Below are 14,859 nucleotides of genomic sequence, written 5' to 3'. Positions count from 1 at the left end.
ACAAGCTCTGGAGTGCATAGACTTTTCTTGCTCTGTTCTTTTACAAGACACCCTGGTTAAATGTATTGTTTTTTTTCTCAATGATTTTTGCTCTTTATTGAATTTGGGTCGCATGTACGACCATTTCCTTTTGCTGGTCGCAATTTCCACATTTTAGTGACTCACAATTTGCGAGTCACAAAAGGAAATGTACTAATGTGTCTCAAATCATGTCATAGGCAGCGTTCCCTGCAGGTTGCGCGCATGCGTGTGTGGGCAGACTGCTTCCCCAAGGAGCCCAGATTCTTTTCTTCAGCAGGCCATTGCATAGGAATGGAAAAGACTTTGTTTGTTTAGATGCATTTCTTTTAAAAGGGCACAGGTGTGAGAGTTGTAATGTCACTTGGTGGATTGCATGCATGTCACGGAAGACAAAGGAACCCAGCTGGGAAGGGGTCTGATATATCTTGCCCTGCAAACTGCAACAGCATGCAGGTGACAACATGCAAGGGGGGACTTCTGAGCGTTGGAGAAGGCAGCTCTCATAGCTTCATTTGCATTTTACCTGGGGCATTTTTTTCTTAAGTCTGCCTTCTCACATACCCACCTCCTACTAGGAATGTGGTTTGAGTTGCTGACAGGCAGATTTACAAGAAAGTGATGCATCTGTAGCGATGTGTCACTTTCCTTGCGCCACCTTGAGAAACCCTTGCGCCACCATGGATGCGCTGTATTTGCAATACAGTGCACCATGGCGCAAGGATTGACAAGTGCATCAGAAATTCAGACGCATCTGTTGGGGTAAAAGTCATGTATTGCTGGAGTTGTGTCGCAAGCACGACGCATCTCTAGCAATGCATTTTGAGGCTTATTCCCACTACACTGCATCACTCCTTAAGCCTGCTTCAAGCAGGCATAAGGTTTAGACACAGTAGAGTGCTAGAAGTGACGCAGTGAAATCTTGTAGCCCACCCGGCATACATTATACCTGACGGTGGTCTAATGTGACGCAGGACTTTACAACATGACACATCTCCCTAAATGTGTCACATTGTAAATTGTCTGCATTTTGTATGCTGCCGCTGCGATGCAACAGCAGTGCAAAAGTGTTGGAAGGGACTTGTAAATTTGCCGCTGGATATCTAGTGACAGTGGACAAACATAGAGAAAGGTAATGGTGGGTGTTTGCGCCTGAAGCTGGCCTCCAAGCACCGTTCTTTAAAATTAACACCAAACATAACAATGCCATTTTGTACTGCATAAAGTGCCTATATTTCAGAAAGTCTGCTCCCAGGAGCAAAGTATGGGATCAGATTAGAGGTGCACTAGTGAATAAATTAACAAGTAGAGTCGAGACAAATCAATGGTCTCACTTTCTTTTAAGAGTTTGTGCCTTTATAATAATTGTCAACTAGATAATGCAACAAATATCATGTAGACATACAATAAAACCTTTCCAAAATCCAAAAAGTGTATTTCATTAACCTTAATACATTAGATTACATACATCACTGCACTGAGAGACATTATTTAAAGTCATCGTTTTTTATAACAAACTTAGACACACTCAGGCCTTGTGCTCTGACAATAAATCAAGAGACAAGGCAGAGCTACATTATAGTCTATTAAATCAAACACTATAGGATTTTGTACAGCGCACTTCCTGAATTCATGTATTTGAAGGTGCTCCTATTTGTGACAATGTAGAACAAGCATTACCAAAGCCAGTGGGTCAAACTGATAAAAAACGACTTGCTTTGTCAATGCTTTATGCCATGTTATACAGCAGTGTGGTTGCTGTGCTGTATGTTTGAAAGTTTAAAAAAGTTTTAAGAAGCCACCATGACCCAGCCATTGCTGGCTGCGTCATAGCACTTTTTTTTAGATTGCTGATTGGATAGTGTGAGACACATCATAGAGAGGTAGGGCATGCAACACAGATGGTGTAGATGCCTCGCCCTCCTGTAAAAACGAAAAAAGAGCACTATGATGCACCAAGCGCTGGCTTTTTTCAGGAAAACTTTCAGCAATGGCGCACAGCTGGGCCACATGGCTAAAAACATTGACAAAGCTAATAGGTTGTGTAGACAAGACATACTAGCTTTGCCAGTGCTTGTTTTTCTTCTAGCAGGGCTGTAGTGTGGAAGCAGGCAAGCAACAATGCAGGATGGAGTGGGAGGTGGCAAGTAACAATGTGGGATGGGGCTGTATTATGTAAAGGTTTAATCAATAAAGCGAGAGCAGGTGAATGGGAAAGCAACAAGAGGGAACAATCAACAGCACGGGGAAGGAAGGGGCAACCAAAACTTAGGGTGGGATGGGAGGGGGCAAACAACAATGTGGGATGGAGTAGGAGGGTCCAAGCAGAAGTCGGGAGGGGGCAATCAACGGGAGGGATTGAAGTTGGAGATGGCAAGCAACAACATGGAGGCGGTTGGGAGGGGGCAACCAAGAACACAGATAGGAACAAGAGGGTTGGAGGGGACAAGCAAGAACACAAAAAGGCAAAGCAACAAAACTGAATTCTGGGATTGGACAAGCAACAGCATAGAGAGGGAAAGCAACAACATGGAGAGAGATAGGAAGATGCAAGCAAGAACACGGAGCAGGAACGAAGATGGAAGCACATGAGGGAGACGGCTTGTAGGGGGCATGGCTGAGCACGCAACGATGGCGGACGTGCCTGGGTAGAGCTCCGTAAGAAGCTCCCCTACTGCAGGCTATTTCTCCGCCACATTTATCCGATTTGGCTTGGAATCGTCAGCGGGAGAGTCCGAAACACCCGACTCTCGGCTGCTGAAATTTGAGGACATTTGCCCCAAGCGAGCTGCTCCGGCGGCGTGTAGCCCCGGGCGGCCCACCGACGAACGCTACCTGCCGGCGTGTGAAGGCACCCGAGGCCGGGGACTTTGCAGGCCTACTGGGCCCTATGGAGACAGACGGTGACCCAGGAGCGTTGTCGGGCCCTGACCGCCCCCTCTGCTGGCATCGAGGAGCGGTGGTGAACTTGTGGGGGGCAAGGTGGCGTTGGCCCACCCTGCTGACAGCCGCATGGGCAAGAAAACGGTTAGAGATCCTTGGCTACGATTAGCAGTGGCGTAGTGGCCATTAGACTTTGCCTGACGTACGCGGCGGCTGGTACTGAGGCGCGCCGCACCTATTTGTCGGGAGCACCATTCGACCGCTTACCATGGACAAACCCGCTGAGCTGTGACCGTGCCACCCCAGACCAGGGCTGCTTCCGGTGGGCATTGGCGGATAATTGAGGCCGGGGACGCGGCCTACCAGCTGGGGCCCTGCGGCGGTGAGGCGCGGAGGGGGATGCTGCTCCCCAAAGTGACGCAACTGGAGCCCTGCTGATTTCGACACCCAGCGGTGGGTGTCTGCGCTGTCCCCCCCTGCCGCAGCGCGGACCCGAGCCGCCTGCGCCTCAAGCTGGGAGAAGTGCAACGGGGGAGACACCATATCTGACTCCCCCCACTGGCTACTGACCGAGAGGAGTTGGTCGTGGGCCTCCGCGCGCTCCGATGGAATAAGTCACGACACAGTCGAGGGGGAGAAGCTGTGATCCTCTGCGGGCCTTGCCCTGTCGCCTGCCCATCCCTGCTACTGATGCACCTGTGAGGCACCACATCCTACGTGCTCGGCCCTGGACCCAGGTACAAGTTGGAGGATTGTCCGGCCTGGGGGAAGTGGACGCGGCCTCCGAGTCGCGCCCGACACACTGGGGACTCGGAGTGACGGGGGCGGACCCTGATGTTGCTGTGGCGTTGCTGTGCTCCTGGCCCCTCCACAATGTGATTCCCCACACAGTTGAAGTGCACACGCATCCTTATGTGTGAGTGGCTGCGAGATACGTGGAGGGACTAATCCGTGGACCACGACAGGGGAGGAGAACAGGTATGACTCGCTGGCGGACCTCGTTTATGCACCACAGGCGCTTCCTGTCACGGCGCAGAGAGGTGCAACTTACAGACAAGACCACCCTGCTTGGACTACACCCCTTGCTGCGCTGCATCTCTACATAAGACATTTGCTTGCAGGCTGACTGCATCATTGACTTCTCCTTACGCCTGAGGCCTGCCACGCAGAATTGTGATCGTTGCTCCCATCTGAGTTGCCCGTCCCCACACCAAGCGCAACAGCGACGCTCGGCGGAACACTGTGACCCTGGGTTCCTAGAGGAGGTCCTGCGATGTCCCACTAGCGGGCCTCTCTTTGAAGGCGACATAGGGAGATCCCCTGGAACTCACCCTTCACCGGATACTCCAAAGCCTCCCATGTCTGTGGGACCTAAAACGAGAGCTGTGACAGGCGGCGCACAGGTGAAGGGGAAAATGGCGAAACTGACTGAAACGGACCAAGCCACCTCTAAGCTAGACACGATGTTGGCGGCTATGGAGAGACTGGAGGAATCAATGCAGCTGACGCGCACCTCTTGAGACTAAAATTGATAGCGTGGCCATAGATATGACGCACCTCCGAGCTGACCACAAAAAACTCTCTGAGCGAATGACGACTCTGGAGACTACAGTGACAGAGCTGTCCCCCAAAATCACTCAGATGGACAAGCACGTTCAAAACCTTCTTAACTGGGTAGAGTTTCTGGAAGATTGCGCGGAGGATGCGGAAGGGAGGGCGAGACTGAACAACATCCGCATAGTGGGCCTGCCGGAGATATGGGAGCCGAGAGAGGCACCGGAACATGTGGAGCGTTGGCTTAGAGACATTCTGCCGGAAGGTACCCTCTCGCAACACTTTGTTGTGGAGCGCGCCCACCGCGTGCCAACCCGACCTCCCCCTGAGGGCTCAAACCCAAGGCCCATGCTCATCCGCATGTTGAACTATCGCGATCGTGACACCATTCTGCGTGAGGTTAGAAAATTACCGGATGTCAGGATCGACAATGCAACCATCATGTTCTTTCCAGACTACACAATACAGGTGCAGCGTCAACGACACTCCTTTCTGGAAGTGAAGCAACGACTCCGCCGCATGGCTCTCAAATATTCCTTGCTATTCCCTGCACGCTTACGAGTCGTGGCTCAAGACAAGACACATTTTTTCAATACCCCGGAGGCCGCCGAGACTTGGATTGACTCGGTTATTGACAAGGAGCCTGATGGAATGCCCCCGAGGATGCGCCGGGGTGGGGGAGCTCGACGGCGCAGGAGACTCTCAATGACGAGCTCAGCGCGTCAAGAAACGAATGTGGGCCCTACCCCTGAACACCGACATGAAGAACAACAGGAGGCTATCGGCAGAGTGGCGGAGATCAGTGGCTCGTTGACGGAAATCCCTGCCCCGGGAGCTAGTCCTGAGGGTCAGGTGAGTGATGACGAATACATATACGGGTCAACGGATCTTCCAGATGTCACGCCACAGACTAATTTACAACAAGGGGTGGTGATGGACAGAGTCTCTGAATTAAGCAGAATACTCTCACCCAGTCAAGAGATCAGGGCTAGATCCAACACCGTTTTTTAGCTCATTGCACCATCCCAGTTTCAGAACCCGGCTGTATGCAAATTAGTCTGTCCCTGGCCCAGTGCATCATGGGAACAGGGCAGACCAGACTACAAAAGCCAATTCTTACACTGGGAAGGAAACAAGCTTCCGGGGACCGGTTTCTGGCATTTCAGCCGTCTTCGGCCCGGCTTGCTTGAATCCTGATGGTGCAATGAGCAAGGGACTCACATCTGAGTATACCCTTCCACGGTTAGGGTGGACAAAATAATTTACAACAAGGGGTGGTGATGGACAGAGTCTCTGAATTAAGCAGAATACTCTCACCCAGTCAAGAGATCAGGGCTAGATCCAACACCGTTTTTTAGCTCATTGCACCATCCCAGTTTCAGAACCCGGCTGTATGCAAATTAGTCTGTCCCTGGCCCAGTGCATCATGGGAACAGGGCAGACCAGACTACAAAAGCCAATTCTTACACTGGGAAGGAAACAAGCTTCCGGGGACCGGTTTCTGGCATTTCAGCCGTCTTCGGCCCGGCTTGCTTGAATCCTGATGGTGCAATGAGCAAGGGACTCACATCTGAGTATACCCTTCCACGCTTAGGGTGGACAAAATAATTTACAACAAGGGGTGGTGATGGACAGAGTCTCTGAATTAAGCAGAATACTCTCACCCAGTCAAGAGATCAGGGCTAGATCCAACACCGTTTTTTAGCTCATTGCACCATCCCAGTTTCAGAACCCGGCTGTATGCAAATTAGTCTGTCCCTGGCCCAGTGCATCATGGGAACAGGGCAGACCAGACTACAAAAGCCAATTCTTACACTGGGAAGGAAACAAGCTTCCGGGGACCGGTTTCTGGCATTTCAGCCGTCTTCGGCCCGGCTTGCTTGAATCCTGATGGTGCAATGAGCAAGGGACTCACATCTGAGTATACCATCCACGCTTAGGGTGGACAAAATAATTTACAACAAGGGGTGGTGATGGACAGAGTCTCTGAATTAGGCAGAATACTCTCACCCAGTCAAGAGATCAGGGCTAGATCCAACACCGTTTTTTAGCTCATTGCACCATCCCAGTTTCAGAACCCGGCTGTATGCAAATTAGTCTGTCCCTGGCCCAGTGCATCATGGGAACAGGGCAGACCAGACTACAAAAGCCAATTCTTACACTGGGAAGGAAACAAGCTTCCGGGGACCGGTTTCTGGCATTTCAGCCGTCTTCGGCCCGGCTTGCTTGAATCCTGATGGTGCAATGAGCAAGGGACTCACATCTGAGTATACCCTTCCACGCTTAGGGTGGACAAAATAATTTACAACAAGGGGTGGTGATGGACAGAGTCTCTGAATTAAGCAGAATACTCTCACCCAGTCAAGAGATCAGGGCTAGATCCAACACCGTTTTTTAGCTCATTGCACCATCCCAGTTTCAGAACCCGGCTGTATGCAAATTAGTCTGTCCCTGGCCCAGTGCATCATGGGAACAGGGCAGACCAGACTACAAAAGCCAATTCTTACACTGGGAAGGAAACAAGCTTCCGGGGACCGGTTTCTGGCATTTCAGCCGTCTTCGGCCCGGCTTGCTTGAATCCTGATGGTGCAATGAGCAAGGGACTCACATCTGAGTATACCCTTCCACGCTTAGGGTGGACAAAATAATTTACAACAAGGGGTGGTGATGGACAGAGTCTCTGAATTAAGCAGAATACTCTCACCAAGAGATCAGGGCTAGATCCAACACCACAGACGGCTGATTTGCTCCACTGAATTTGTCACAGAGTCGCTGCCCGCCAGTAAAGAGAAACTAAAATATCCACCTGCGACCTCTGCGCACATGCACTACTGGTGGGCAGGGGAGCTGCTGGTGGTGCTTTGCAGGTACTGTGGCGAGTAATGAGCTAGAGAGCTGTGGATCTGGGCGCTGGACCTACCATTGGTGCCCTGCTATGACCAGTCCTACTAAGGATGAGTCCAGACTTTAAGCGAGGGGAGCGGACATGCCCTCCCGATGGTAAGTGCTTGCCCATGACCCGACCAACATGATTGCCGGTCGCCTATCTCTCAGCCTCCTCGAACACTCTGCCCCAGCCATCGGGAACTCTTGCTGGTGATGGGCTATATGACAATAACTGCCTGTGGTGGGGGGAGTACACCCACACCCTACCTGCATGAACCCTTTGTACAATTAATACAAACACTCAGTGAACCCCCCTTGAACTTAAGAACAGTTAGTGCTCACTAGAGCGTTTGGACGACGGCATGTTCCGCAGTTGACCTTTTAGCATTGTAGTTCTGTTTTCCATAGCTATGGGTCTGGTGCTACTTTTTCATCCTTCTGATGTGTGCTGGTGAGGTGGTGGGATGGTATGGTCCGAACGCTATGCAATCTATGTCAATCTGATCTGTTGTGCTACTGGTCGTGGTGCTATGGGCGGGGGGTGGACCTGGGGGATGGGGAAGAAAAGTCAAAATGTCTGCAATTAAATTTTGCACCTGGAACGTCCGTGGTATGCATACCCCCACGAGCCGTTACCAGGTATACTCATATCTCAAGCGACACCAGGTGCAGGTAGCACTGTTACAAGAGAGACACTTGACAGACACAGAGGCACATACTCTACGCCGCAGGTGGAGGGGACAAGTATATGCCACAGGTTTCTCAGCATACGCGCGCGGGGCTCTGATATGGATTCGCCCGGGAGTCCCCTTTGCACTCACACACAGTAGCATAGATGATGAGGGCAGGTATGTGCTGCTTTAGGGAAGACTAGATGGACAACACATAGTCATAGCCTCTGTTTACGCTCCCAACATTGACCAAGGGCGATTCCTTACACGACTGTCGACAGCGATAGTGTCATGGCCGGGCCTGCCACTTTTACTTGGAGGTGACTATAATTGTGTCCTTGATGCCACACTGGACAGGTCATTCCCCCCTCTGGCGAATGCGACGCTGCATGGTACATCGAGAGCGTTCGCTGATTGGGCAGCGCAATGGGATCTTTTTGACACCTGACGCAGTCGCAACCCCAACACGAGGACTTACTCATATTACTCGGGATCCCATGCGTTACATGTCAGACTTGACAGATTCATGTTGACTAGTGAGCTGCTGCCCCTTGTCACCGACTCCTGTTATTTAGGCTGCACCAACTCCGATCACAACCCTCATACTATTGATTTTGCCTGGGAACGCCCACACCCCCCGATCCCCACGTGGCGACTCCAGCCGGATGTCTTATTAGATGCCCCTTTCCGGGAATTGCTTTCGGCTTGTATATTACGATATTTTGAGGATAACACTGATACTGCATCTACCTCGCAAGTTATGTGGGATGCATTTAAAGTGGTCACGAGAGGCCACTGTCTGAGCGCACAAGTGGACTGAGGCGTCAGGTAGATAGAGATTTGACACGGGTAGAATCTGAGCTACTGGCAGATGAGCGCGAAGCAGTGGAGGGAGATGATGCGAGATTAGTGGAAAACCGTGGGAAGCATGCGAAACTTCTAGATAGATTAAAGAACTTGAACTACGCTGCACATTCAGCACGCACACACCACGCTGGGGATAAGCCTGGCAGGTTATTGACTTGGCTGATAAGGAAAGACTCCCAGACACTACCGGTATTATCAATTCGCACCACGCATGGTGCTGTGGTTCACACGCAGAGGGCTATACATGAGGCCTTTACAGGTCCTTATGAAAGCTTATACCGTTCCCATTTGCGGGCTACTAGCGATGATATCACGGAGTACTTGTCAGACCTCCCAATACCGACGATCACCAATACACAGTGTGAGGAGCTGGGCACACCGCTCACAGCAGAGGAACTTTGAGCTGTTACATTCTCTCTCTCCAACGGTAAGTCCCCAGGCCCCGATGGGCTGCTGGCAGAGATTTATAAGGCATACTCTACCATCCTCATCCCGGAACTCTTACGGGTGTATGCGGCAGCAATACAGGATGCTGCCCTCCCTCTATCTCTGAATGAAGCGAATGTGATATCGCTTTTGAAGCCAGGCAGAGACGCACTGAACATGGGGTCCTACAGGCCACTTGCTCTTCTTAACACAGACTATAAGATTCTAGCAGCTGCACTGGCCCAGAGATTGGCGCCCCTGGTCCCTACATTAGTGCACGCAGACCAAAATGGATTTGTCCCCACCCGCAGCACATCTTATAATATCAGGATACTGTTTCGTGTGCAAAGTCTAGCTGTATCCCGGTGGCCCCATTCGGGATACGTGGTTCTCGATCTCGAGAAAGCGTTTGATTCGGTGGAATGGACCTACCTTGTGCTAGTATTGGAGAAATTAGGTCTAGGTGCAGCCTACCTCCGTATGGTGGAACTCCTTTACTCTGATCCCGTGGTGCGTGTGCGAATGGGAAAGCTTTTCTCTGCCCCGGTGCGTGTTTGCAGGGGCACCAGACAGGGGTGTCCCCTCTCCCCCTTAATTTTTGCACTCATGATGGAACCGTTGGCGGTGCAACTACGTGCTTCTGGTGAGAACTGGGGCATCCCCTTGGCTGATGGGATACACTCAGTATCACTCTATGCGGATGATCTACTAATTTATTTTAAAGATCTAACCCGCTTTCCGTGCGCACTCACTGACATATTCAGCACCTTCGGTGATGTGTCGGGGCTCCGTGTTAATTGGGCGAAATCGGGTGTATACTCATTCGCTGCAAACACCCCAGAGTGCGAGATTACGGTGATGGGTGAACGGCTCCTTTGGTATCCAACGGTTTTTTGATACCTGGGAATTCAAATTTATCGTGAACCCGCCGACCTGCTAGACGGCAATCTCGCGAGAACAATATCGTCACTTACAGCTCAAGTATCATTTGGGAATTCGCTTCCGCTGAATGTACCTAGCCGCATCGCACTGGCGAAGGCGATCGCTCTACCCAGGCTACTGTACTTCTAGGCGAATTTGCCGGTGTATGTCCCGGCCCGCATCTTCCGCGAACTGGAAACTCTGACCAGGCGACTGATCTGGAACACGGGATGTCCCAGAGTTGCGTTGAAAACCCTATATGCTGCAACGGAGTGTGGCGGGCTGTCGGTACCTAATCACGAGCTTTACTACCTGGCAGCACAGTTACAATGGGTTACTTACCGGATGAGTGGGAAGAATTTGGGAGATACAGCCTCGGAAGATGCAGTCATGACAGTCCCACAGATACATGCACTATTTCATCCCCTGGCTACGATCCGCTCTCTGGGCCAACTACATCTCGCGGTGGCGAGAAAGTGCTACATGAGAAGCTTAAAGCTTACAGCAGCAATTAAACCATACGCGCCCAATCTACCACTACTAGGTACGCCTTGGGAAGGTGGTGCGCTCGCGTCACCAATATTGGACAGCTGGGAGGCAGTTGGTTTGGAGGGTCTGGGCGACTTGTTTGCGGATGGTGCGCTGCTCCCTTTTGCGACACTAGCGGACAACACGGGGCTACCAGCCGGACAATTCCTGACCCATGCAAAACTCCTACATACACTGACACAGGCCTGGGGACCACTAGCAGAGGAACCACCGACACACCTGCTCATCCAATATTTACATGTGATGGGAAATGGCTCCCACATAATACACTGGCTCGCTCAAGCATTGTACACACATACACAATTCTCCCCTCAGCGCCTGCGAGACAAATGGACAGCTGACAGAGGCCGGGATTGGACTGACAGAGAGTGGGTAGAGATACTAGCTGGGACACGGTATATACCGCGCAATGCACGCTTCAAAGTCATACACTATTATATTGTGCATCAGGCGTACTTGTCCCCAGACAAGATAAATCGATACTTTGGGCTTACCACATCTGCGTGTCCTAGATGTGGACTAGTGGACGCGCAGTTCCTGCATGTCCTCTGGGCATGCCCTTCGCTACATAACTACTGGACTGCAGTGTCAGATGCCTTGGCAAAAGCGACAGGGGGCAGCTTACCATTTACATGGGAGGCTTGCCTACTGGGCTTGTTTAAAAGGACGAAACAGACGAAAGTCCAGGCGAGATTCTGGGATCTGGGGCTGATCACAGCGAAACGCCTCATTACTAAGCGCTGGAAACATAGTGTACCCCCCAGGCAATACACTGGCGTAACTCATTGGACAACTGGGCGAGGGTGGAGAGTGTAGCGCTACATAGAGGAGACAGCAGGGCTCTGTAAGTTCCCCATAGCTCTAGACTGGGATAACACCTTGACGTCTTACCACCAGGTGTGCCTGCAGAATGGCATTGTGTGAACACTGGTCCCCCTTTCCCCCCCCCCTCCCCTTGGCACATGCGCGACTGCTCTTGCAACTTGACCCTTCTAACTGACGTGGGGCAGTGTGGACCTGCTCCCCGCATACCTTGAGAACATCACACATGCACGCACATTTGTTGTTAGACACCACCCACTCTTTCGTTTATTGTACTTTTTAGATTGTTCTCTATACTTGATTGATTTGAAATGTAGCTTTGGATATGTGTTGCACTGTTGATGAGTCCACTTCCCCTAGCATTGCTGCTTTAGCATTACCTGCGCTCACAGTGAACAAGTCTTTGATGTGCACTTAGGAAACAGATCTTGCTTTCTCCGTCATTGAGCACTGCAATTATTGATTATTATTCTTTTACGTATATGCCTGTCTTTAATGAACCTGCCATGCTGTTTCACTTATGTTGCCTTTATCTTGATCCTTACTATTAGGCTCTTATATGTATAATGATGACAGCGATGATCTGTGACGAATAATTTGCAATACAGCACAGTGTATCCTTTTACAATTACAGATGTGTAATGTTGTACAATGACAAAACTGCAATAAACATATTCAAACAAAAAAAAAATGAGGGAGACGGCTTGTAAACACAGGCACTTTTATGGGGTGCTTCAACTAAAAGAAAAAGAAGCTCCTAAATCATAAGCAGTGGAACGACTCTGGGAAAGGAAGCAGTACTTTGATCATGCTACAGAAGAGGGAAAAACACACCAAGAGAAAGTAAAGCCTACACACTTTGACCAAAACGAGAAAGGAAATGAGAGCGATGATGAAACCAACCAACGGTAAGCAATGGGCAGGCTCTATGCGCCCTGTAAATAAATAAACAAAATGTCCCGTGAGCAGCAGTGCATGCACTGCCTCAGGTGAGACCTAAAATGACACTTAGTGAAATAAAATATTTGCATAAGGTAATGTAATGTAATGTAATGTAATGTAAGGTCACACTATTTTGTGAAATGGGAAGCTGGGATGAGCCCAAGTTTTTGGATCCTCATTGTGTAGTTCAGCCACATACTGGCTCTCACCCATTTTACAATAAATATTACTGATATGTTTTTAATTCTTGATGCATGGGGTTAGAGTGTAGTGGCAGTTCAAAGCCACATGTTTTGGGCTCGAGCATCCAAGAGGATCTAGCTTGAGGCTGGCTCAAGCTTTCAGTGGCTTGTCCACCATTATATCAGATTGGGTAGTGTTAACCTACGAAAGTTCACTGAGGGGAGTCAGGCTGTGTAAACATTTTGTTCAGCCCAGGGTCACAAAAGTCAGAAGCCAACAGGGAATGGGATCCTTCAGTGAGTGAAATGATCAAGCGATACCTATGCCCATACTCTGGTTTGTTAGACCTAGTGATAGACTAGTGCCTTTCAGAAGGCCAGGAGCTACAGCAGTTGCAGATCAGGCACACTATGGGACCGATTACGAGTTGAGGCACAGGGAACGTTATTTATATATAACACCTATTATCAGTATTGGGGGAATAACATGCAAATTTTGGTGTTTAATGCACCAAAATCCGCATTATACAGTAAATAAAGTATTTTTTCCCCTGTTAACGTTCAGCAGGTTTGATCTGCCAAAATTTAATGAATGGTGGGCTATTTTATGCATGATATTGGATGCATTAAAGAACAAAATCAAACTCCAGTGCGTAAACGCATTTACGCATGGCACACAATTTAACAAGTCACTCATAATTAGGCCCTATGAGACATAACTTGGTATGCGACTGATTACTGGCCTTTCAGAAGCATCATCCTGCCATAAATGTCCTGATTGGCCTTTACTCAGTATAATGAGAATATTTCACATGCTGTATGGCGAATACCACAAGCATGATTGTCTCCTTTTCGATCAATGATAGGGTCTGTTCCTGAGCAGAAGTTGATACTTCTCTCATTGGCTCTGGGAAGAAGAGCTGCTGAATTTATATATTAGTTAAAGAGAACTGAGGCTGCAAAAGAGTTCTGTTTGTTAAGTTCAGTATTCATTATACACTTATTCTAAGCTTTTAGTCTGATTCGAAGTATTCCCAACTTAGACGAAAATGGAAGCAAAGAAATATGTACAAATCATGTTTGCCCAGTGCTCATGGCCCATGAGCATAAGATTTAGCAAAATGGGTGGTCAGGATTAAAACCATGCCACACATTTAAACGTGCCCACAAGACCACAATCAGATTGTGGGTGAATCTGGTGGCATGGCTGGAAACGATTAAAACCATGCCGCGAATTCAAACTTGACCACAATCAGAGTACAATACCCAAGGGGTTCAACAAAGTCGGTGGTTACTAGACGAATCTGTGGTTAATGTTGTGTATCATTTCATTAATGTCTGATTGTCTAAGACACTATTTCATTCTAATTAAGTAACAGGCGTCTTTGTTTTGTACACTTATGTCTTCATTTGGAACATAATACAAAGTTAACATCACTCAATGGCTGATGAAGTTGGACCATGTTTCAAAGGCATCTAAAGCCATTGACTGTCTCCCATTCAAGGATAACACCAATGTTTAATGCCTTAATCTGTCTCCTTATGCTAGGCAGTTATGAATGTTGAGTGCCTAACCCTATTTAGACCTCAGAAATGCACCTTAATTTCAAGTGATTTCCTTAAATAGGAATAATTGAATGTCCACAGCAATGACTCCTATATATCAAAGAGTTTGACCTTAGCAGAATAGTGTATAGAGACTGTATTTTATGGTATTGAATTGTATTTTTTGTATACTGTGTCATACCTTTTATAATGCCCTCAAAAGCTTTATTGGTGGTTGAGTGATTACTTTATAGTGATGTTCAAATGGTATAGTGTTAGTCTATAGTGCAACTTATGTCTAGTATGTTCAGTGTTGCGTGTGAGATTTGAGAGTGTGCTCCTTTTCGTGTTGCTGTTATCTTGTAGTAGTGTTAATTCAGGAAAGTGAATACGAACAACATAGGAGCTCAGTTTGCATATATGTTCCTTTACATTTTACACTCTGCTCCTAATGAATCGCATGTTAGGTACTGGTCAGGTTTCATTGTGCTTAGGATCTACATGGTTGTTGCTGATCTTTTTTATGATAGAGACTAGATGGGATTGTCAGCAGTTCCATTGTGCCACTTTCAACGTCACAGTTCTCCTTATCT

The sequence above is a fragment of the Lissotriton helveticus genome, chromosome 9 (assembly GCF_964261635.1).
Source record: "Lissotriton helveticus chromosome 9, aLisHel1.1, whole genome shotgun sequence".
Taxonomy (NCBI): Eukaryota; Metazoa; Chordata; class Amphibia; order Caudata; family Salamandridae; genus Lissotriton; species Lissotriton helveticus.
Note: the sequence above shows the minus strand (reverse complement) of the source record.